We start from the raw sequence: 25,000 nt of genomic DNA, 5'->3' as shown, positions 1-25,000 counted from the left end.
CCCTAAAAGAAAGGCAGTTCATATCATAGGAAAGGGCGACAGGATCCAAAGCCAAGCCAGTGATACAGTAACCTTTTCCAGTCAGAATTACACCAGTATCCTTTTGCCCAAGTCTAGGACCTCCTTTCTTAGGCTGTCTACTCACATCAGACAAAATCCTATCATACCCTACACATGCAACACTCTTACCATGATCCAAGGTTTGCTTTCAATGTTACAGAGTGAAATCTCTGTGTATGTCTACACTGCATATCCTGGGGCAACTGCAACTTCTGAATGCTTTAAACTGGCTAGCTCACATACCAAAAAGCTTTCTTAGAAACTGCAGCTACAATGCTACTGCATTATGAAGCTATCTAAATGGGTATGTTGCAAGAATTGCAGTAACTGCAGTATAAACATAGTCCATATTATTTCCACATGCATAGTTTCCTCTGCCACTGTAGTCTTTCAGTTAAAAAAAAATCACCTTAAGTCACCTGTATCTTCTATCCTTCCCTAAGGAGCATTATTTCAGGGGGAAAAAGAAAGCCTTCATCCCAGGACACCAGCTGCTTAACTACTGTCAGGGAAAAAAGTGTTTGTTTAATGCACAAGTACTTTTTAGCTATTGGTTGACACACACCATTGCATCCATGATTTTTTCAGGTCTATCGCAGGGAACAATCTGTTCCACAAGATTTTCATAAATTCTTCTGAATTAGAAATCCTATATTCACATATTTGTGAGTCTTTCACCTTTCTGGGAAATTTTAAATCGATGAAAGAATTAATCACATCTTTCTTACCTGCTGCAGTCAGAGCAGAGAAGTCTAGTAGTCTGTGCACATGCCTAGGGAATGGGAATGGACACCAACACACTCTGTGGCTCTGAGAGATCCTTTAATCTCTTTGCCTCAGTTTCCCCATCTGCAAAAAAGGATAAAAATGACAGCTGAGTAAACAGTTGAAAACATGCAAATTCAAAGTAAAATTGAGTTAACAGCACTAGGAACATGTAACTACTTTCTTTTTTTGTCTGTCTGCAAAATTTGGAGCATATGTGCTGTACCAATATTAGCACGTCTTCACAGTCAACATCTAGAATGAATCCTTAAATATTCATTGACTGCAAATTTCAAATTGAAGTTTAAATTTGACATTCATTCTGTAGATGTAATAGCATCAACCATTAATCAGAGAATAGAAATAAACCACTCAATTTATACAATCTACCCACAGTGGTCAAAATGTATACTTTTGAATATATAGTCTCAAATGTTTCAAGTATTAGCTGCTTAAGTAGATCATGTGGTATGTCCTCTCCTCCTTCTAACTGGCTAATTTATGTAACTGAGCAACCAAACAAAAATTCTGAGATGTATGTTCAGCTGTAATGCTCACAATTTACATTGTGTATTGAATCAAGTAATTACATAACTCACACAATCAGGGAACAGAAAAAATAACATGATTTCGGTAACCAGCTACGACTGTAAATTTATAAATAATCTAAACAAAAACTCTAAGAATACAGATTTTTTAAAATGTATTATTCACTGAGGAATTCTGTAAATAATCACTGAATAAATACTTTGCACATTCCAAAGAAAAGAAAACCTCCAAAAAGGACTCACTATGAATTGTTTGTTCACCTACACAGTGATTTTTTTTTTCCTTAAGCTACCTTTATATAAATGGAAAATGGAATTCTATAATTACTGATGCACTGTCTTGTGGATTAGTTAATTTTTAGGCAAGTTACAGGTTGTATCTAACGCAAAGATTATGCAAAAAAATTATATATATATACACACAGATATATATACATACATATATACACATATAAAAAGTTAACAAAACATGATAGACATTATTTTAACAAAACATTTCAACTCTGCTTAATGCTTATATTCTGTCAGCTGTGTCCTTCTGGTCTCTTTTCCAGCCCATAATTAAAGTACATACATACCTGCACCTAGGTGAGTAGTGCCCATTGAACAAAATGGGAGCCACAGTTACTAAGCACATTTCTTGCCTATGACTGCTTGTTACCCCAAACATTTTGGACTTCCCAAACCATGGCCTGCTTTTCCCAGCTCAGTTGTTTTATTTCTGAGGGTTTTTTGGTTGTTGTTCAGTGTTCAGAAGTCTTAATCTTTAGAGAAATTAACTATGATAAAAAATGAAAAAAGAAAGAAGATTAAGTACAGATTTGAATGAGCTCAAATGCCTTCTGCTTAAGCTCAAAGAAAGAAATCCAAAGTATGGAAAAGCAGTTTCCAGGTAAAGGTGAAAGATCCTGAGTTAACTGGAAAACAGAAATCAACTGACACTTAGCAAGATAGAAACAGGGTGGATAAATCCAGCTGGTCCACTCTCAGTTTTCCTTCTGAAATCACTAAAAAAGTTTGAGAGGGGGTATTTTTTAAGCACTTCTTGGAGCGCTCCAGCTCACTACTGTCAGCTTCATATCTCAAATGTAATTTGATTTATAATTACATTTTAAAAACTAGCATTAAAATAACATTAGAGGGGTCATAATCTGAACTTTTTTGTATTAGGCATGTAGTATAAATTTTGAAATGGATTTCCAACAGGATTCAACTGGAACATATTCTGCCCGAAATTCTTTCTTCCAACCACTTAGGTACTCTGCAGAAAGTTGGTTTACCAAGTAGCTATCGTAGGACCCTGTATTTTAATGTTGTTTTCAAATGTAAACGGATTGAAATGTACTGCCAGACATTAGTCAGTCAACGTCTATTCTTGCATTATAGTTAGGTCTATGTCTGTAAACACTGATTGGTGAGACTTTGCTCAAAAATCTACGATCAGGCCTCTATATTCAAAACATGGTCACTGGTTCCTTGTAAAATCAAACTGGCTCCATTGCTCCTGCATTCTAGTATGGCCTCAATTATCTTAGCCTTTGCGATACAAGTTAGCTTAGGAAAATCGACTTATAGAAACTACTCAAATAGGTAAAACTATGCCTGTGCCAGCCAAAATACATGAAAATACATTGGCCCCAACAAGGGTCAATACATAGGTGTCAGCTGAGAACTACCTGTCTCCCCAGCTGTGCAAGCGACTTTAACTGGTTTTCAATGAACTTTGCAATACTGTGCCTGTAGCTGCAAGGCTGCCAACTCTTGATGAGAAGATAGGGTTCAAACGGACAGGGGCTTGCCGAAAAAATTGCCTTGTACTCCAGTCCGATCTTCTGATAAGAAAACTTCCCAACTAATCAGTTCCACACTGGTGCCTGACTACAACTTCAGAGGCAAAAGACACAGAAGGAATTCAGTTTCTGAACAACAGTGCTAAAGTAAATGATCTAGTAAAAAAAAATGTCTGTGCCTTAAAACCAAGTTTGAAATTTTACAGGCTCTTACTCCGTAATTTGTACTTGAGCCTTCTGTTATTTTTAAACAAATCTAATTTCTTACAGCTGTGAAATTTACATTTTAAGAGTGTCTAGTGGCCATATGCATTAATTACTTTATTGTAATATTTTAATGAGTTTGGGGTTCAACTCTGAAAGAATCCTGCTGAATCCTTGTTTCCCCACAGAATTACACTAGAACCTGATTCAATCAAAACTTCACACACCCAGATCCAAATGCTGATGGACTTGCACATCATTTTCAGTTGTTTTCTAAAGTCCCTCAACTTTAAAACTGGCTCCAAATTTTCAAAGTTCTCACCAAACTAGACTTACCCTGAGTCAGGAGCAGAACTAGACTTTGGAAAAGTTTGTATTTAGAGCTGAACTTCATGGCTGACCCTGTTCTCAATGGAAACATTCAGCCAAATGCAAAATTCAGTTATGACAGATAACGTTCAGGCCAGTGTAGCTCTAAATGACATTCATGCAATGATGTAAATGCTTCCACATTAGTACATACAATATGAGAATGTTTAGGGACAAAAGATTAAGCACCCAGAGAGCACCTACATTCACCGGACAGGAGAAGAGTTGAAAAGCTTTACGATGTATATACTTCTGTCATAGTACTCCCTTTACAAATTTTGGTCATCTGTGTTGTCACTAAATGATTTCTTCTTCATGTGTGAGTGGGTGCATAAATACTCGTGAGCTAGCCAAGTCTAACACAATGTGCAACCTACGAATCAACTGGTTTGTTGAAAGAAGCATAGGTAAGAAAGGCATCGCTGGTAAACGGCTATTTGAGCACAGGCATTACAAGTTTTAAGCAGGAAGGGTTTGGGAGACAATAAGTAAAACGAAACTGTATTTTCAGACTGTTCTTAGCCAGGACTTAGTTTTGGGGCTTCCAATTTTGCAGGTGTAGCAGGTCACCTTGAGGACTGAGCCAGAAACCTCTCGACCACTGAGGGTCTCTGCAATTTGAATTGAAGGATAAACGTTCTTGAAGCATCTAAATGCACTTTAGTTCTCTATAAATAAGCTGAGGATGTAAATATGTAACACACTGTACAACAGGTTGAAGTACAAACATGAATAAACACAGGAAAAGTGTGATGGTCTGTCTGTTTTACTTGTCTGCCAACAGTAAGAGGTTCATCAGCTGTGAAGTGCAGCCACACATACTGCACCCACAAACAAAGCAGCGTTTGGAAATCTGACCATTTACGTCCACAACTCTCACCCCTCTTTGCTAGGGGGGAGACCCAGAAATCTAGAATCATTGCTTCAACGAACTACCCAGCTTTTAAAAAAGAGTATTTTTAAACCACTTACAATAAGAGCAACAGTTATTATTCAGTACATGCTTTTTATCAGATTGAAGATAAACTTTATTATAACTGGTGGAGATGGTATCAATGATTTGTGGTCTATGAGAATTCTGTAATGAGAAATGGTAATCTGTCTTGGGGCAAACAATATTGTTCTGTTTACTATGCAATTAACAATATTAAGTCAAGATTCTATAACTGATAGCTGAAAATAGGGGTGGGTAGGAAGAAACTGGAAGCACTGGAAACTTTCACAGGGCAATTATCTGAGAACTATAAATTATTCATGGTGCTTTAGCCTGACGTTCTCTCTCTTACTCACAAAAATGTTCCTCATTGCTTCAGAGATGTTCACTGTAAAAGTATTCAGATTGTAAGCAGTTTGGGGCAAAGCCAGAATCTCTCCTTGTCACAATTAATGAATATACAAGAACTGTGTAGTAATTTCATTTTCAGAAGAGCAGTAATAAAAATCAGAAATAGAAAGCCCCCAATTTAACATTGAAAAAGGTATGGTAATGAACCAGGAAGAATGACAAAAACAGACGTGAGAGCAGCTCTCTGCATGCTGTCACTTTGGTGTAAAATAAAGACAGAGTACTTTCCCTGCTTTGAACTTCTTGGTTTTTATAGATTGAGTTCCATACCTTTGTATGACTGAAACATTGTACTTCTTGTTTACTCTTAAATCAGCCTTAAGCAACTGCCATATGGAGCTGCGAACACTACAGACATAACAGAAATGGTCCTTAACTAACGGTCAGAGTAAATTGTATTGGGAGTCAAGTGGGGCCACTTTCAAGTGGCTGTTTAAGACAAGGGATGACCTATAATGGAGTTTCACTGTAAAACAATGCAATTTTTACTTTACATTATGAAATACAGAACTGTAAATACAACTGACCACAAAAATCTCACTGACTTTTTCCAGTCTATTCCTTAACCGTACACATGCAGTCCATCCCTTTCAGCTCTGATTCCGCAGCGGTAATAATTTTGAGGTTATCTCAATAGGAACTGAGGCAGAGCTACGGCACAGTGTTTTCTCAACAACCAAGCAAGACCTATAAATTGTTACAGTCTTTCTTGCTAAATCGATCTTTAAAAAAATAAATCAAATGAGCGCATTCTTAAACTAGCCAATTCCATTTGTAGTTCTCCGGAAATGTGGTGCTCCATGGAGAGCTCCATTGCACCCAGCAGGCAAGAGCCACATTTAAGACAGCATGATGCACCAGCGCTCTGGCAACCAGGATGCTACAAGAAGTAAATGCTTCTGGTAGCCTCAGAGCCCCCCTCCTGCAGCTCTAGCCTTTAAGGATTGGTGCCTTAAACCTCCATATACCATTGAATAATGTCTAGCTGATCCAGAGTAGCAGCAGCTTATTACACCTTTGTTCTCTGCCTTCTTTTCAGATGAGCAATGAATGACACCACAGCAGGCATAACCCTGCAGCACAAAAGCTAACAAAACTGTAGGATGTTTTAAGGAATGATGTAAAACTTAACAGAGAGTTTTAAAATGGTATTCATACACAGAATCCGTATATAAAACGCAATGCTATATGGAAGGGCTCTCAATTCTCTTTACTTTCTTGAGGAATACAACACAAAAGCAGCATCAAATGACTGCAGGAGTGACATGTTTAAAGTTCATAAAAATACAAAGAGTTTTAATAAAGTGTGCAGTTAATTTGGGGGTTTCATTTGCACAACATGACACTGAATCAAAGAATTCCACAGCAATAAAACAAACAGATACAGTAAAATTAAACGGGAGGAAAAAATGATAGAGTATAAAATTTCATGTTCCAGCACATAACATACCAGTGAGTGGTGAAAGTTAGGCAGAAACTTCTGCTTTTAAAAAAAAACTTTCCTGTTTTGGGGAAAAACACTCCATAATTGGTATTTTTAGGAATTAATTCCTCTTTCTCTGGAGGTCCTAGATCCGGTCATTATTCATTGCTATCATTCAAAATCTACTCCCAGATTAAGAAATTCTGCCTACACTAATAAACAGGTATAACAATTTTCTCCAGAGAGCAATTTTTTCTTTCAGTAATTAGCCTACTTAAATATTTTAATGGAACTACTGACGTACAATAGCACAAAAGGTCCTCTGACCATAATATAAGGTGAGAGATGAGATTCCTAAAAACTTTCGTATGAAGGAAGTCTAGGATTTACAAAACCTATCAAGCAGACAGCTCTAAAACTATTTTTAAAGGTCATAAATTAGGTGCTCTCTTAAATGTAATTCAATCATCCACTGTTATAGTTGCTTGATTCTATTAGTTGTCCTATGCGTTTTACAAAACAGAACTCCATTAACATTATTCACTTATACGTTCCCTCTATAAGTGGATATTCTGCTCAACAGGCTTTAAATAGATTTTTTTTTTTTTTTAACTGAAATTGCTATTAAGCATACTTTTACTCAAAGGGCAAAGTAGGCATAGGATTATGCTTGTACTTCATGCAAAGGATACATTTTCAGCAATCAGAAGCACATTCCTATGAAGTAAAAATACTCTATATAAGCCGATTGTTTCTATCCCTCCTAACCTTGCTCAATAAGGACTCTATTCTGATCTTTTGAGTTACACACAAGTTTTCCAATTTGGCTGCATAAAGGTATCTTATTGGGCAGCTTGATGAGTACATTCTGTGTCTAGAATTCTGACCTTGGAGTGTTCAAGGTGGATCTCAATTATAAGACACTGCTTAGAGAGAAAAAAAATCAGGATTTATTTTACTTTCTTCATTTAAGAAATGCAATAGGCAACTCCTGCTTTTACTTACCCTGCTTTAGTGGACCAGTCCATAAACCTTGCTACAGCAGACCACTACAGTCTCAAGTTTTTCAGAGCAATTTACCTAGCCTGTAGTTAGAGCTAGTTCTGCTTCATAGATGACTATTATAGATCATTCATCTCTGATTTCCTGTTGATTACACTGTGAATAAATGTGTGCCCCCACCTCTCACAATTTAGACAACTGTATTCTGCGTATGATAAAAAATACATGGGTACATGCAGAGAAGCATGGTCCTGGGCCACACCACACCTCCAAGAGCCTGTCTCAGATGATCTTAGCCACCTTGCAGTGTTGATTCACATGCCATAATATTGTGATATCCGAACAGGCCCTGACCCTTCATAATGCCTTAGCCTAACAGTACAATCAATATATAAAAATGTGTACATGTCCAAAGAGCCAAATCCTCCTTCAGCTGGTTACCATATTCTATGTTCAAGAACACTGTTGTTCTCTTCATTGGCTATACCAATCCCGGATAATCAAGTCAGTCACCAGCATATCCTCTTTTCTCAGAGGGAAGGGTTGAACTTCATCCGACCATTCTGCTTCAGCTTACACTTGAGGCTCCAGTTTTCTTCTGGTCTTAGCCCATTTCTGTCTCACTCTGGCACACACTGGCCTAGTAAGTACATTTATTACCTCAGTAATTCCTCTGGGAGCTGTCTTACTTTCACTTTGTATCTGGACTCACACAAGCATCTCCCATTTTAGGAGGAAATAGTTACTACCACCTCTGACAGGAGTTTCCTGCTCCATCATGCTGAATCCCATTGCCTAACATTCTTCAGAAGCAGCCTGACATGTTTCATGCTCCCGCACAGCCCTTCAGTTGTGGTGTACGAGCCCTGAGTCCAGTAAAGCCCGGGAAGGCACCAAAGGGACACACAGACATCCCTTGCCCTCTTCTCCTGACTCTGTTGGCAGCCTCTTGTCCAACTGGCCTCAAACACAATCACAGGGACTCTAAAGCTGTGGTAGCGTATATCAGGTACCAGTGGCACTAAGGACCCTTTGGGGTAACTGGGGTGCCCATTTCATGCTCCTTTTTCATGGCATTAGGACCAGTGCAGGAAAGCACCCTGACAACCTCCACCACCCACAAAGTCCTCCACTCTGGGGTCAATCTTACTACATTGGGACACAAATTTGTGCCATTTAAACAGTACAAGGTAAGCCTACGATATCACAAAAACAAGGATCCCTGCTGTAATTCCTCCAGTTCCTGGCTGATTATCTTACTGTAAGAATTGCTTATAGTTTGAATTGCGTATGTTTTTTTTCTGGTAGTTGGGGGTTGCCACTGCAGGTTCCTGTTCCTCCAAGTTCATCCCCACAGAACTCCGCAGTGTAGCAACCGTTAGATATGGCTGGTACCGTCCAAAAATTCCCCAGTCTTCCACAGTGTTACACAGGAAACTTTGGCCATGAGATTGCATCACAACCACAGCACAGTCAGATCTTCCGAGGAGGCAAAAAAATATAATTGCTAGGAAACAGAATTGCATTGATTTACCCCAGCTGAAGATCTGGACCCACCCTACGGACAAGAAAGATTTCAATGCACAGTCTATTTTACTAGAAACCATGTAAAGTCTCTCATCCACATCAGCCTGCTATTTTTTGCTTCTATGTAACCAAAAAACATTTGTATTCAGCTGCTCAGTTATAAATAAAAAACATTTTTACACGGGTGGATTGGAGTGGCCCTGTTTTTTTTCTTTCGGTTCCCATTATTTTATATATTACACACATGTTCTGTCAGCAAAGCTCACTTTGTTATCTGAAACATCTGTGGTACCCTGCTGTGGAGAAGGCCAACGCTGCTGCTGCTGTTGCTGCCTGTCTTTATTAGCCAGTGATTTGCTGATGTAGTCCTCCAACAGCGTGCAGTGCTCCGGGTAGGCTCCGCAATGCTGGGTCTGTGCAGGAGGAACAACAGGATTCTGTGAATTGACAGCGAGGTCCTGTTGGTTCACAATATGGCAGTTACCATCTATATGATGATATGAAACCAAGGTTTTATATGTGCATTCGTGCCAGCACTAATTTCTGCATTTCTAGAGAAATATGTGTGAATCTGTATGTAAACTGAAAGGATAACACCCTTGCAAATAAGGTAGATCCTCATCAAAATGAAAGGACCTCCTACCTGAGCCTCCCACAAGATCTGGCTTTGAGTAGTCAGAATATTTCATTTTTTGCCAAGTTTAATGTCACCCAGATTACCCAGACTGATCTCTTTTAGCCTTAATTTTAGATGCTTTTTACAGTCATATTCCTGACATGCTGCACAGTCCCAAGAACTTTCTGGGATCTACTGTTCTTGTAAAGACAGATTAATACCTAAGGTATATAAGAAGTATGAGTTTCTTACAGAGACATGACAAGATCTTAAAAGATCAACTTAAAGTTGAAAAATCTGTCTAAATCTCTTAAATGACATTTTTACAGATAAGATAACCAGGCAGCCTGATAGGAATTGAAGCTATTTCTCTGTATTTTATACATCTACTTTCTGCAGACAACAGCATCTTGGTAAAATCAGCTTAACCATTTCCTTTCGAAAGTGATCAAAAACGTTTAATCTTTGTATGGATTTTATATAACAGGTGAGTGAAAAATATACTCCATTTAAGAATCTGAGAAATACGATTGTTAAACCACAAAACTTTACAAGAACATTCAGGGGAAGATGCAAGAACAAATTACAAAAACACTCACATGAACCATATCTCCAGGTGATGGTGTCACTTTTACAGTTCTAACATTTTAAGAAACTGCTCTCTACTACAAAGATAACCTAACAAAAAGTTACAGGCACTTCCATCCCTCTGAACAAGATTATCCATGACAAAAAAAAACCCTGAGCTGAGCTCTAAGTCCTGTAGGTAAACTCAAACCAGCTTTATATAGGTTTTCCGGAACTCCCAAGGACTCTGGGCCTGATTCAGTGAATAATTATGGTATGGAAACATCATGTGACTTCTGTCACAGCTTTTTTTTTTTCCATGCAAGTTGGTCTGCATGTGTATCCAATTCAAGATTCCAAATTGAAGACTTATGTGGAGATAATTATAAATAAAACATAGCTTTTGAAAAGCACCCCATTTTCTTTATAAAATAATTGATCATCTAGCCCTAGCAAGAAGTTTTGAAAGTTGCTAGGTAATGAAGTGCCGGTAGCAAGCAGCTTGCTGTATCTTTCAGGAGCAAGACCACGATGACAAGAGAGAAGAAAATAAATGCTACAAAGGCATCTCTCCCATCCTCACTTTCCTTTTGCTTGAAGCATTACTTTCATACTTGTTTTATTTACGTTACATAGCATGAATACCCCCCAAACCAGCTAAGTTCTGTGCAAGCACACAGGAAGGATCCTTCCATATGTCATATCTGAAGCTCAATTCCCAGGTCCTGAAAATAACTCAGATATGATGGCAGAATACCACTGTGCTCCAAAAAATCTTCAGACTGCCCAACAAACTACCCGGTGAACAGTAGAGCAAACTCCAGAACTGTTCTTTAGATAATTTTTTTTTTTTAACCTGTGTTCAACACTGAACTAATCTGGTAGTCACAGGTGGTCCCTCTGGTCTAAGCATATTCTCAGAGAGAGAAAGGAGATGGCATATGGTTGTTACCGCAGCTGCTTACTAGGAGTCTCCCAGAAATGGTATTTCAAAAGGCCAGTGAAGTCACAGATGCTTTCCACTACCAGAGAAGTACAAAGTACCTGAGCAATAGTAAGGATCTGATCTTATAAGTTACAAGACTGTTTCGATTTGGTGGAAATGTGAAAGGAAGGAATAAAATTAACGTATAAGCATAAACAAGCCAAAAACTTGTAAGATGAACTGAAAAAACAATTATAAAATCTAAAACTGCAAACAGATTCATACAGGACAACCTTTCATTTGTCCAGATCTTTCTGCAGGACATATGCAGAAGATAGCTTCAAGTTAGCATATTTCTTTATATGAAGCTTTTACCTAACATATTTATGGTTGAAAAAGATTGTAGTACTACGTTGGAATGGTAATAATTTCTCTTTTACTCTTTGTGTATGCCACCATCTATAGTTACTCGGTTTTTTAACGTTCATCTGAATATTATATCCATGCAAAAATTAGCCTCGACATCTTTTTTTTTTTGAATAAAGTCTGGCGGTCATTGCTTCACAACTGCAAACAATCCTGTATTGCTATTGAGTGCTACAGTCAGGCTTGTTTCACGGTGGAGGTTAGAATCTGATCCTAAGTCCATTAAATCACAGAGTCTTTTTAAAGTTTAATCTTGAGAGGATTTTGGTTGTAAACAAAGGATACTATACATGGAGGAAAAAGTAACAGAAAACTATGAACTTATGACTCTACATGCAACCCTGAGTTCAAATTCTGTGTGATTTAGCAAGAAAATTCTGAGCTTTCGGCAGCAGCACACACACACCCTGGCATGGGGGCAAAGCTAAACTGAGCGTTAATGCTCGCATCCAAAACACACATATGGATTCCATTTTAGTATAGACGTGATTCTTCATGTGCAGAACATGTGTCTGACCGGTTTTCTTTGGCTTTTTAAGAAGTGCTTCGTCTTCTTTGGTGGGGGCAGGGAGCAGAGAAGTAAATAAATAATTTGCGTGGTACTTGAACATACATCATTATCAGTGAAGAAAAGGGCCTGGGATTCAATGCCAGATAAAAAGTATGTACTTCAGCTGAAACTATCAATTTCAGCAACCAACCAAATGCCAACAGTGAGAAACTTCGTGCACACACAGCTTCTGCAACATCTACCTACTCTGTTAGATAGAAAGGGAAAAAAGGGCTCCAGATGCTAATAATGTGGAAGCGGTAATTAGAGGAGTCCATATTACTGCTATGAGACTCCCATCTTCCCTTGATTGCTGGAAAGAAGATTTTGTCCAGTGGGCCTCCTCCTCTCTTCCCGAGCGTGCAGCAGCTCTATGACTGTAAGCTCCATCTCCTCTCTGAACACATCAACAGGAGGCAGATTGGGCCCATAAACTTTTCTCCTTTCCCCAGCTTTGAAGGATGACACGTTTCCCACACAGGAAAATGTTCACAAGGTAATAAGGTAACCCACCAGGGAGGTACCACAAAGCCCCAACTTTTAGCTACATAAGATCAAAATTACCTTCTGCAGTCCCAGTCTGACTGTAACAGAACAAGGGACTCTGCTCCCCTTGACTTAAAGGGTAACAAATGCCCTTAAAAGCTTAGTGAGCATTTATAATCTCTGGGACCACAGAGACAAGGTAAGCCTGAAAAGGGTCTCAACGTCATATGAGAAAGCAAAAGGAAAACTATACTAATCACAAAGAGGGAATGCATTTGTGTTATTGTATTGAAATACCACAAGGTTACAATGACAGGCTATACATTTTTCTGCTGGACTGTAACAAATATTTTCCTTTTCAAGTAACAACAATGTTAAGAGAGAGATTCAGAATTAATAGGAATTATGGACACACACCTCAATACACTTAGGTTAAAGAAAACCTCAAATTCAGGTATTCTTAAAGGAAAAAAAATATTAGCTGGCCCTTAGAGCAACCCTCGGATCCATTTACACTGCTGACACACTGACCAAAAAGCAAACTTATGTTTCCCTGTAATGTCCATCTTTATGGTTCTAAGATTCATAGTCCAGAATCATACAGTAAATTCTTGGCAGTGGAAATCGTCTTTTTTTTGTTTTCCTGCAATTTAGCATCACATACAACACTAAACCTGATCAATGACTCCAAATAATAATAATAGCAATAGTAACTAGAGAGGACGAGAATTAAGGGGCAAAAATTTATAATTTTTACTTTTTCTGATTTAGTATGTGATTTCATTAAAGCACCATGCATTACTTAATATTAGTAATTTAAAATAAACGGTGCACTTTAAGATTTACATTTGCAAAATATTAGTATTTTTCTTAAGCTTGCTATTGCTGTCATTGGCTATTAAAACATCAGCTGCTCAAAAAAAGGCCGGGACTGAACAGCAAGGAAACTGCTAGCCAGAGCCAAGGTACGTTAGCGGAGCTGGATCCAGAAGATGAACATTATCTCTTCCATTTTAAGATCCAATCCTACATTTGTTTTGTGCATGTAAATCCTCCATTGAACCTTGGGAGATAAGTCTTATGGCTGAAAGTAAAGCTGAAAAGTCCTTTTTTCCCTATGCAGAATTCTAAAACAGAAGGACTGTGAATATTGCAAAAAAAAAGAAAACCAGCGCAAAGTTATTTAGCACAGGTGTTCCTGTTATTGTGCTACATTTGGAAAGCCCACACATTCAGTGCACCTTCAATTCACACACCCAGCTGCGTGAGGTGGTGGTCTATTGTTAGTTTAGAGGTTTGCAATAAAAAGCATGAAGTAATATTGGCAAGCTCAGGAGCTATCTTTTTTTTCTTATGATGTCTCCCTGCATCTATTTATCTAGTTCTCTTCCTTTGTTTCTGCTTTTATATTCAGCATATTCAAAAAAGGGTCAGAATAGGTTTTAAAGATGTAATGCCATGCTCAAGCCTTTTGAACAGTAAGGGAAAACCTCAAAAGGTTCACGCATAAGGGAACAAAGATATAAGGATAGCTTTGAACCTGAGGGGCTCTCTTACTGCAAGCAAGTGCATTGCCAGCATGTCACAGGTGTACACCACATGAGCAAGTGAAAAAATAAAATGTGATTGTGAAGGGGTGTGATGCTGACGGGTCCGAGTCCAGAATGCATTAATCCCAGGGTGAATGTGTGCATCTGTTAGATATTTATGTAGTTCCTACTAGTAGTTTGTACAGATATCTAAGCAGGTGAACGTCAACAGCTTTGAAACCATATGTTAAAGGGAGACTGTGAGCTGGAATGAGAAGGCCATCAGGCAATATGGGTCTGACAAGGGAGGGAGTACATCTACTGATTATAACACTGCCCTGGCTAGTCAGGACTCCTGGGTCCCATGTCAGGCTCCTGCTGATTCAGCTCTGTGATATTAGGGCAAAGGACTGCATCCCACTCTCTCTCGCCTCTTCCCCATCCTTGAATGAGAGATACTCAGTAAGATTACAGAATGGCAATTTTCTTTCATTTCTGATTTTGAGGGTTTGAAAAATTTTGTGGCTTTTTTATTCTAAATGTTTGTATAAAACACAGTTGTGTTGAAACAACTATTTTTAGATGCTGACTTTAGTTTGTCGGAAGAACATGGAGTCACAATCTATCTCCTAGTAGTTACAGAAACAACCTACAATCGAGGAGACTCAAATCCAAGTCTTGTTCCTTTGTCTGATTTTATTTTTGGTTTTATATATTAACTTTGAGTCACTCAGATTCACCAATGCCATGAATCTGAACTTCAGTCATCCCATTTCCCAGGGCAGTTTTCTAATTGCCAGATTGTACACCTGGTACACACCTGATATACACATAAATGCAGCTGAATCCTATATAGTTTCAGAAAAAAATCAGCTTTAAGAAAAACAATGTACTTTGAAAAAGTGAAATTTTGTCTAAAATGTTTACTTTCTCTACTAAATATCCTCAGCAAGAAGCTGTGAGAATTCATTTATCTTTGAATGAATTCATAAAACATGCTGAGAGGTCTCGGGCTGAAATGTGTGAATTTTTTTTTTTTTTTTTTTTTTTTTAAATGATTAGCACAGAGTACCAGAATCCAAAAACTGGCAGTTTACACACCACCTTAACCTAGACCACTCAGCTTCTGCTACCATGCATGACTTCTAGGAAATGAAAGGAAAACTGTTTTCACATCAAATGATTAGTTTCTAAAGGTGGTCTATGTTAGGAAAATTTTCCTTCAAATTAAAATTTTATGTAAAATGGAGAAAGCAAATCTCTAAAGCCCCCTCCGCTTCAAATAGCCTAGCAACTACCTTCAACCCTCTATGGTTCAAGCTGCTCTCGAAGGTAAGGGAATCAAAAAACAGCTTTAGAGTCTTACAAAATCCTATTGCTAGAGGACTAATTCCACCTTTGAAAATCTTTGTGTGACTAAGTGAAGTCATCAAGAGCTGCAGTTTAATTTTGTCCTGAATGGTGCATATATATACACGGTGCAGGAGAGAGATGCCTTTCTCCCTTTTTGGCAGAACTGAAGTATTATAGTTTCACTGAAAAGGGTTCAAGAAGGATCCACCCATAGTACATGGGACTTGCAGTTTAGGATTGCCAAAACTCTGCTCCAAAACCCTCATCAGTAGTAAATCCCATGGATTTCAACCGATAAACTGAGACCACTTCTAAGTGCTTCCAAAAGATCTAATCACACCTACAAAACTCTCCTCCCCATAGTCTTTGTATGTTTACCTTTTACAACATCAAAACACATATTCTGTAGAAGCTCTTTTCCATTTCCATACTTCCTTTCCAAGAAGATATTATTCATACCCTACTCCTTCACAATATAATTAGCTTGCTCCAATCTCTGGAAATCAGACATTTGCCTGTTCTTTTGCCCCAGCCCTCAAGAATACCAGAGAGAGTATAATCTTGCCTATCTTTTATCATCCTGCTTTATCTTAATGAACTGCAACATTAGTAAAGAAGGTATATACACAAATACAACTACTCTGGTATACCAGAGACCTGCCACCTTCAGTGTTTCAGCCCCTTTCAGGCCCCCAGCAGGGCTCCTGTAGGCCAGGCACCTGCTCAAGGCCCAGAAATCCAGGTCTAGCATTACACTGCTACCACTCCACTGAGACTGCAAAGTAAGGAATGATGTCTTCAGAGCCTATTATGAAATAGTGAGACGTCTTTTTTTTTTTTTTTTTTGGGGGGGGGGGGGGGGAGGTTAAGCACATTCTATGGTATCTATAAAATATGCCCCAAACGCTCTCAGGAGCAGAGCTCAACAAGTTTGATTAAAATTGAGCAAAATCAGTCTCTCATCCTTCTATTTAAAAAATGAGATTTCATTTATTCAGCTTAATTCAAAGATTAAATATGATTAAAATTTCTATAAGATGTCTAGCTTTTTGAAATAAACTGCAGTGGCCATCAAAATATTGATAGTCATTGGTAAATTACTTCTAGTGTTTAATCAATGTTATTTTTTTATCATCCAATTTTTCCTTCTAGTCAGCTTCTAACACTAAACTACATTTCATCAAGGTTGGTAAAATGTTTAGAAAGGAACAGATGTCAGAATATGGGGATTGCCAATAACACTGATGGAAGCCAGTAATTTCTTTCCTGTCCAAAGGCAAAAGAATGAAGAATAATCTAGACTGTATACAATAATACAAGATTTACTACAACATTAATGGCTATAAAAAGTAAAAGTATACAAAAGCTATCTCCATTTTTTCAAGCCATCACTAAGGGCAGTGTTTTTCAATTTGAGACAATTTTTACTGGAAAATGAAAGGTCTATGTATTCTTAAACCTTTAAATATCCATAAAATACAGCTGAAGACACAAACTAGCATTAGTTGCTTCCAAATATACTTGTATATTAGTCTATTGTGCAAGTTAATAATTTTGCCAAATCTCAAAAAACATAGATGCAATCTTTCCTTTAAGAAAGCTGCTCAGCTTGTTATTTACAGATTGTAACATTTACATAAGAGTTTGGTTTAACAAGAGATATAAATATAGATAAAACCCTTAGGACTTCATTCTTTAAACTGCCCTCTAAAAATCTGCCCTACAATTTGCACACTGAATTTTGTGCAGACTATTCTTGGAAGCCTTTTGTGAATTAGGGAGAACTGACTCGAAACAGGGGCTGGTTAATCACAATTTTGCAAATTGTACGTAGCAATCATCCTCACATTGTGAAATTCAGATCTATAAAATGCTGATGTTTTAAAGCTGAAAAATAAATAAGCTAAGTAGGACTACTTTGCTAAGGAAAAAAAAATAAAAGAGTGCAAGACCCCTTGCAAATAAATCCTTAAAATAAAAATAATTAAAATAAAAGAAGTAACATCATGACTAAGTAAAGTGCCTCTTCCTTCCAAATCCAACTAAAAGCCCACCCTGGAAAAAATTCTACTACCTTGCTGCTCCAGACTGCCCCACTCTAATACAAATACTCACCTGACTATCAGGCAAATTCCTTCACTCCCAAGAACAAACTTGTGGGAGGCTTCCTATTTTAGAAGGCTTCTGTATATTTGCCTACAATCTGGAAAAACCCTCTGGGGGGGAAAGATTGCAACCTTCGCTCTTTCATGTGTCTATCACTGACTCTCATCCATCCACTCAGTCTAAGCTGGTTTGATTGTATATCAGGCCTGTCACTTAAGCAAGCAATATGGAGCATGAACAACACTTTATGATTCGTGTTGAATCAAAACACTTGAAAATAATAGCAGCAACTAAATAATTTGAGGGAGAAGCAGAATTTATCTGAAAAATAAGATGGTCTCAAAGAAGACATTTTTTGTTCTGTTTTCAAGCTGCAGCTAATATAACTTCATCAGCGTTTAGAACAAAGCTGACTCAAGATTCTTCATTTCCAAACAGGTTTTGCAACTCCCAGTATTTAGTATAAATGAAGGTCTCATTCTATTTATTTTCCTTTATCTGCTGCAGAAAGACCTTGCCAAACCGTCTGTTTTAAGCGTACAAGGATATGCTGAAATTTATGTAAAATATTTTCAGTTTTCAATGTAATTATAAAGACAAGAACTTTCCACTGGAATTCCAAAGTAACACAGTGTGCGGCGATTGCCCTCCTGCCATTCCAAGCCCCCTCACTATGGACACAAGTTACAAACAGTGGAAACACTGTTTTCGTGATGTTGATCTTCCTAAAGGTCAGGTTTCTTACCTCAAACATTCCAACAGTTGCTTAGACTGCAGTTCAGGAATTTTGTGTAACATTGCTTCTAGAAAGCAAATATTTATATTAGTAAATACTATTAAAGCATTAATGTTATACACGTATTCTCATTAGTAAACTGCTAAATATGAGAAACAGAACTTTAAACTAAAGGGAAGGAAACATTATATTTATATATTAAACAAACTTTACCATGTTACTTCACCACGTTAAATGTTGTATCAAAGGCTGTAAGTCCAACCGTCAGCTCTTTTCCTATGAGATCTAATATTTTTATCATTAATACAAATTCAAGATTCATGCCTTTGATACACAAGGCACACGGAGGCAAAAAGGCCTACGAAGAACAGAACAAATTTGTACTATGAAGATTTTGTAAAAGCAGTGGTCAGAAAGAAAAAAGACCCGCACTACCTGACAGAGGGGTGCAGTAAGGGTATTCCCTCGGAATAGGGGAGGCTCACATTCAGGTCTGGCTCTGAAGAACATAGATCATGGATTTAGTTTCACACTTCATAAGGGAGTATCCTGAGCACCAGACTATACACTATGCTAACAGAACAATTCATTCACTCACTCCTACTGGAGCTCGTTCTTCTGCTAGTTTGTTTTTTCCCTTTCTTAATCGGAGGAGGCATTCAATGCAACAGCTTCATCATCACAAGCGAATGCCACGAGGACTGAGTTCTAGAATCTCTTTCAAAAATATACATATTACTTATTGAAACAGAGCAGCCTGAATAATCTTGGCCAAGCACTATATGAAACAAAACTTTCTAATGTCTGAAAAACTTACAGGATGAAAAGAAAACTCTCCTTTTACATCTGTCTCATGACTCAGATTGGAACATGAGATGTTACAAAGACAGAGTTGAGCATCTTCCTTCATTTGCTCTGCTTCTAAGCACAAATCACCTTGGAGGCCAAGACTAGGTCAAGAGCAGCTTCTATATTATTCATTAACTCAAACATGCCATACTTGTGAAAGCTGTACAGAGGATCTCTCTTGGGATAGCGGAACATGAGCCACTGAAAGCAGAGAAAGCCTGCAAGCAGGAAGGAATCTTCCATGAACGTGATCTAGACTACACGACATTTCCAGCAAAACTTCAGAAAATTCTTGCTTGCTATTTTGAAGAGACAACCTGCCAGTAAGCCCAGATGTACTAACTCAGAGTCTCAAACACACATTTCAGTGTACTCCGAGTTTGAACACAGGACAGTAAATGACCCATTCATCATACACAAAATAATCCTAAATATCACCTTAGCCATTTCACTCACTTGAGAGATGCTCGCAGCACTGAACTTGTCAAGTACTGTACGCTTCAGAAGCAAAACTGACGAGACTGAGTACCTTTTTTTTTAAAAACAAATTTCAAATTAATGAAGTAGAAGCCAGAAAGTAACTTATTTCATCAGTTTATTAAACCTAAATTGTATCAGTAACTAGTCCAATGCTTTATGTTTTAGTTACCTTCCTGAATATTTATACTGGAGAATTTTGTTCTTTCTAACGCTCAGCTTTTGTTCATGATCTTAGGGGATCTTATTCTCTATTTGCTATTCTGTTTTAGGCCAACATGCTTCAGAAACAAACAAACAAAAATATCTGGATTCCTAGTTCACAGCACTTAAAAAATGTGGTCCAAACAGGACCCCAGCCTTGGGTGATTCACAAGAAAAATGCACTGTGATCTCCATCAATTCTCAGCACTGTTTCCAAAACAGCATCCACCAGCGCAGGTAGGCCACAGTGCATGTGATGAAAGTACAGCTGCTCTGCAATAATTGATTCTGTATGTTGACCCAGACATTGGGATGTTTACTGTCTGAACATGACCGCTTCACTTCATGGAAAGCTGTACAAAACTAAAATAGCTCATGATATGTCAGCCTTTTGGCAGATACATCAAGCACTGCCTTGTAACATTACTAGTTTAGAAGATTCAACTTCATGGCTGCAACAAACCATGCAAACTGACAGGACAACACAAGCCAACGGGATGGCACGCAAGCCAAGGAGGCTCTTGGGGCAGTAGCAGGTATCTACTTGGCACTTGAAGAAACTAGAACTGCATAGGCAGCTGTGTCTGAAACAGAGTAGAATGCTGTTTTAAAGTCCTCTATTTTTTTTTCCTTATCACTTAAAGGAAATATTGACTTGTCTGCTCAAGGCTGATCAGAGGTTCTCAACAGGGAAATCTGCAACTACCAAACTCTTGCCAGATGCTGCTGCCCACAATTCAGACTAGTGGAACTTCATGACACTACCTCGGAAGGTGATGAGATACAAACCCTGACTCAATGAGCTGCAGGGACTCAGATACTACTAACTTTAAAAACAAAATATTCAAAACTTTAGAAAAATCTACATATCTGAATCTGAATATTTTAAAATATCCCAGAGTTTTCATTTAGGCTCATCTCTAATGCAAATGAATATTAATTACTTAGTACATACTTAGCAATAAGCTGGTTAAAGGCTGCAGGTACCACTAGGCTGTTTCAAACAATAATAGTATGGCTGTGCTATCCTTACATATGCTGAATACCACTTTATTGCATGAATGATTCTATAAAAGTTAAGTGAGCTTGACCATTTTCTCTAACGAAGGAAGAGTGTGGAGAGGACCACAAGAGAGGCAGCCAGGATGGTCTGATTCTCAGGGCTGCCCGGCACAACAACAGAGGTACTAACAAAACAGCCCCTGATGCAGGCTCTGTAGTGAATCACATACCACCGCATGGCTGCTGCAGCAGGTCTCCATTTCATCTACAGCTCTTCCCTGGCCTCAACACGCTCCTCCCCACATCACCCCTCATACACCCTTTTACATTTATCAACTCAGAGGGAGCTTCAGGTCTTGGCACAGACATGTGCGGGTTTGCTTTACATCATGCATTTTCTTCTACTGCTAGATCATGCTCCTTTGAGACTACTGTAGATAGATGCAAAAGAGTGAAAAAGGCTTGAAAATCTGGCTCACTGTCAACATTCATAAAATATTTCTTTAGCTACATCCATCCATCCAAGGGTGTGTGATCCTTCTCTCAAAATTGCAGAATACTGTAAGAAAACCTGGAGGGATTAGGCCATACTGAGCCACGCTGAAAAGTATAACGGAAGTGAACTTTAATTTAGATGGATATGAAATAACACCTTCCAGGAAAAACAGTAAAGATTATCATACATGATTATCACTTCCAAACTTAAAAAAGCTTTAATATTTTCAAATAATATACAGAGAAGCATACTAAGACTAACCAAATCTGTTTTCTTCATTGTGCTTTTCATGGCCCAGTATCTCTTAGGACATGTAACAATTTTTTTTGAAATTCCATTCATGTATTTGAAGCTATCCGCTGCTTTGGATGAACACATGGAGCTATTCAATACCAACTGCAGCTGCATGCTAACGTGGGTCATTTTAAACTTGTTTTGGGTAACTTCACCTGCTTACCAATAATTTTTAGGAAATTAAATCAATAATCTTTGTGGCTAGAAACATACAACTCTAAATGTGTGCTGCATATAAAAATTTGAGTAGACACTCACCATTTATTTAATTCCCTTTGAGGGGAAGGAGAAAGATGCACAGTACTTTCACTATCTGTCGCTAAGTGTTTTTTGTCAAATTTTGACTCTACCACCATTGTACAGTGATAGACATTAGGTATGACATTTTTTGACACAATGTCAATAGTGACATCAGTAATATTTGACACAAGGCACATTGGGGTTATTTGACACAGACAATTGGATGGCTCAGGGCATTGGAGATCCAATGCATAAGGAGTTTTACCTTCAAGTCACCAGTGAGTATCTAGCTCAGTGTTTTATAACTGTTACCAACTGATGGCTCCTCAGAGCCTTATACAGAAGGAGTTTGGGTGTATTGAACAGATGTCCAGAAAACAAAAATCAACACAATAAATTACATTAATCTGTGCCCCGTGTTGAAACACCATGGACTGAATAGCCAGCAACAAAGCTATTCTTTTACTGCTATCTGTAATTCCTTTTAAAAATGGTTGAATCCCAAAGGAGAAACGGGAGGATCAAATGAGTCAGAGAGCACTACAGCTCTAGTCTCCTTCTGAATAAGATTTCTGTCTCAACAGATTTCAGTCCCATGGCTTTCATTAACAGTTAAATATGCTTATGGGAAAATACAAATGTGAAATGTTACTTTCAGTGATGTGTTTTCTAAATATTTCACAATTGGCTAATATACAGGACTCACAAATGCGGAACAGAAACAAAATGAATTACATATATGATCATTCTAGAATTTCCTAGAACGTCACAGTCCTAATTAAACAGAGCACTTCTAGCTAGATCCAACAGTGCACTCATTTAGGAGCTGAGTCCTGCAGCATCTGTCAGGGCCTTGGCTGAGACCCTGAAACCTGCCTTAGTCCCCGAGACCCCTTAGGCAAAACCTGGAAACCCTGGACATTTGCACGGAGAGATGTAAGTGCTGGGGACATATGAACCTACATGGAGCTGCAAGAAGGACAGTTGCCTGAATAGGGTATCCAGGTGCTTAGAGACTTTTATACTAATAAGCATTGCACCCAAAGAGTTAGGAATCTAAACTCCTCCAAATGTCTATGTAGTGTATGAGCCCTCTTTTGGATCAGACATTTTACATTTGTGCCTTATTTTAAGGTTACACTCGCATCCAAACAGCATCAGCACATGCAATTTCACACAAACAGGACTTACTTATTAAGACTGAATTTTTTTAAGCTCAGAGCGAAGTGCCTTCTTTAGAGACTTTTTTTTTTTTTTTTAATAAATGCAAATACCAAATCAGGGTTAATCCATCTGCAAAATCTGCCCTTTTTTCCTGCGTTGTATTAATTTTGAAAAGAAGATCCACATTAGCCTGTTTGTCACAGGAAGTCATCGAAATGATCATTTGTTAGACTCGAGGACAGTGTTCAATCAATATCTAGAACCAATACTTGGGCTACGTCAGATTCCCTGGAATACATTTTATTTAAAATAGACTATTCTAACTCTCAGATGCCTTCATCATTCTGCAAATTGTGGTTTCCCTAAAAAAGCCATCCTAGCTGGAAATCAAAATACATGAAGCATGTTCACTGTCCCTTAAGAAAATATCCCGTATTGTTACTTATCATAGGAAAAAAGGCAAAGCACATTTTGTTAATCATGTGTTTGGACCTCCAACGTACTGCAACTTCTCAAAACAAAAAAGTTACATTTAAAAAAAAGCAGTAAGAACAATGTGTGTTTCACTGCAACAAAAAAGCATTTTTAGAGCAAAACGTTGGACCAAACTGCTAGGGAAGCTAACAGTATACCACTACCACAGAGTAAGGATACTAAACTTGCATGAGACTTCACAGAAACCCACATCAAAAGGGATTTCCACCTTTTCATCTCAGTCAAAATGGATATACCTCCAACACACGGCGTGAACACCTAGTGTATTCCCAACTTGAGGCCAGAGCAAGTAGCCCATTGCTGATCCACAACGCTCGGTGTTCAAAATCTCCCCTCTACAAAGCACGTAGATACTAAACAGTGCTATAGCCTTTTCCTACAACTTCATTTGAAAAAACAGGTATACGATCAAGCTTCACTTTTGCCAAAAGTTTCACATCACAAGGTACACTGAATGCGTTCCTGGTCCAAAATTTTGGGGAAGTATTGTTCTAGACATATATAAACATTTTCATGAGAGGGATAAGTTTATGATCTAATTCCAGCATGAACAGCCATTACATCTCTATTCACATATCCTTACCTAAATAAAAACACCCATCTCCTTGTTGGACAACCCACTTTTATTAGCAGACATCTGTGTTGTTTCTGCAGCCCTAATCTAATGTAATCTCTCAGTTTCACTGTGAGTGGAGTCAGAGCCTCATTTTGGGGTGGTAATAATTGAGTAAGCCACACATCCTTCTACACCTCAACCCTTTACTTCTTCAGAGATTTAGCAGTATGTTAGAAACAAGAAAAGGGAGCTCAACCTAATAGTAAAATCACAGAAACTGTTCAGTGCAGAAGTTGTCTGTTGAATCAACCGAGACTGCGCATTCTCCAAAGCTTTACAATCCTGCTTAGGTCAGAATGTAGAGCTTTGTAAATCACAGCTCTGCAAATCACAGCTTTGTAAATCCCATGGCGGAAACTACTACAGATGGGTTGGAATCCAACCCCAGCATGCACTTTCAGACTTTTTGCAAAGCTAAATCTTAGCCCAAATTTCATTAATTCCTCTCTCTAAAACAGACTGTACAAGAGCCCCAGAGCCACACTCCCCTGAACTTTGGTTGGGAAGTTTTCAAAATCCAGACTCAATGTGTCTGCAACCTGGTTTTGCTACTCAGACTTTTCTCTCACTAACATTCCCTTTCTGAGCAATACAATTTCGGGTTTGTGCAAGTGGTTTGGGCACACAGTAAGTCCACATACTAAAAATGCAGGTGTCACAGACACAATAAACCATAATAGCTTCTTCAAAACTGTTAAAGAATTTTTAATCCATAGATCACTTGCCCAATAGCCTGCAATGGCTCCTCTGGAGCCATTATGATCTATCAGGTCACTGCAGTGCCATACACGCACGTTAAGTAGGCATGCAAAAATCATTAAGAAATTGGTGATGAC

The 25,000-nt window shown here is 38.2% G+C and overlaps 1 protein-coding gene across 5 annotated transcripts in view; it reads right to left on the bottom strand.

The window, feature by feature from the left end:
- Positions 1-25,000, bottom strand: part of ZNF536 (zinc finger protein 536) — a 356,025-nt gene that overhangs the window by 252,031 nt on the left and 78,994 nt on the right. For 3 of the 5 annotated variants that reach the window (XM_064519627.1, XM_064519626.1, XM_064519629.1), the window contains one exon: positions 789-909. The gene's annotated coding sequence lies outside the window, so the exon portion shown is untranslated. Of the gene's footprint in view, positions 1-788; positions 910-9,299; positions 9,447-25,000 lie in introns of all 5 variants that reach the window. The other 2 variants (XM_064519628.1, XM_064519630.1) reach the window with 1 other exon arrangement.

The sequence above is a fragment of the Dromaius novaehollandiae genome, chromosome 13 (assembly GCF_036370855.1).
Source record: "Dromaius novaehollandiae isolate bDroNov1 chromosome 13, bDroNov1.hap1, whole genome shotgun sequence".
Classification (NCBI taxonomy): Eukaryota; Metazoa; Chordata; class Aves; order Casuariiformes; family Dromaiidae; genus Dromaius; species Dromaius novaehollandiae.
This window is presented reverse-complemented; position numbering and strand designations above follow the sequence as displayed.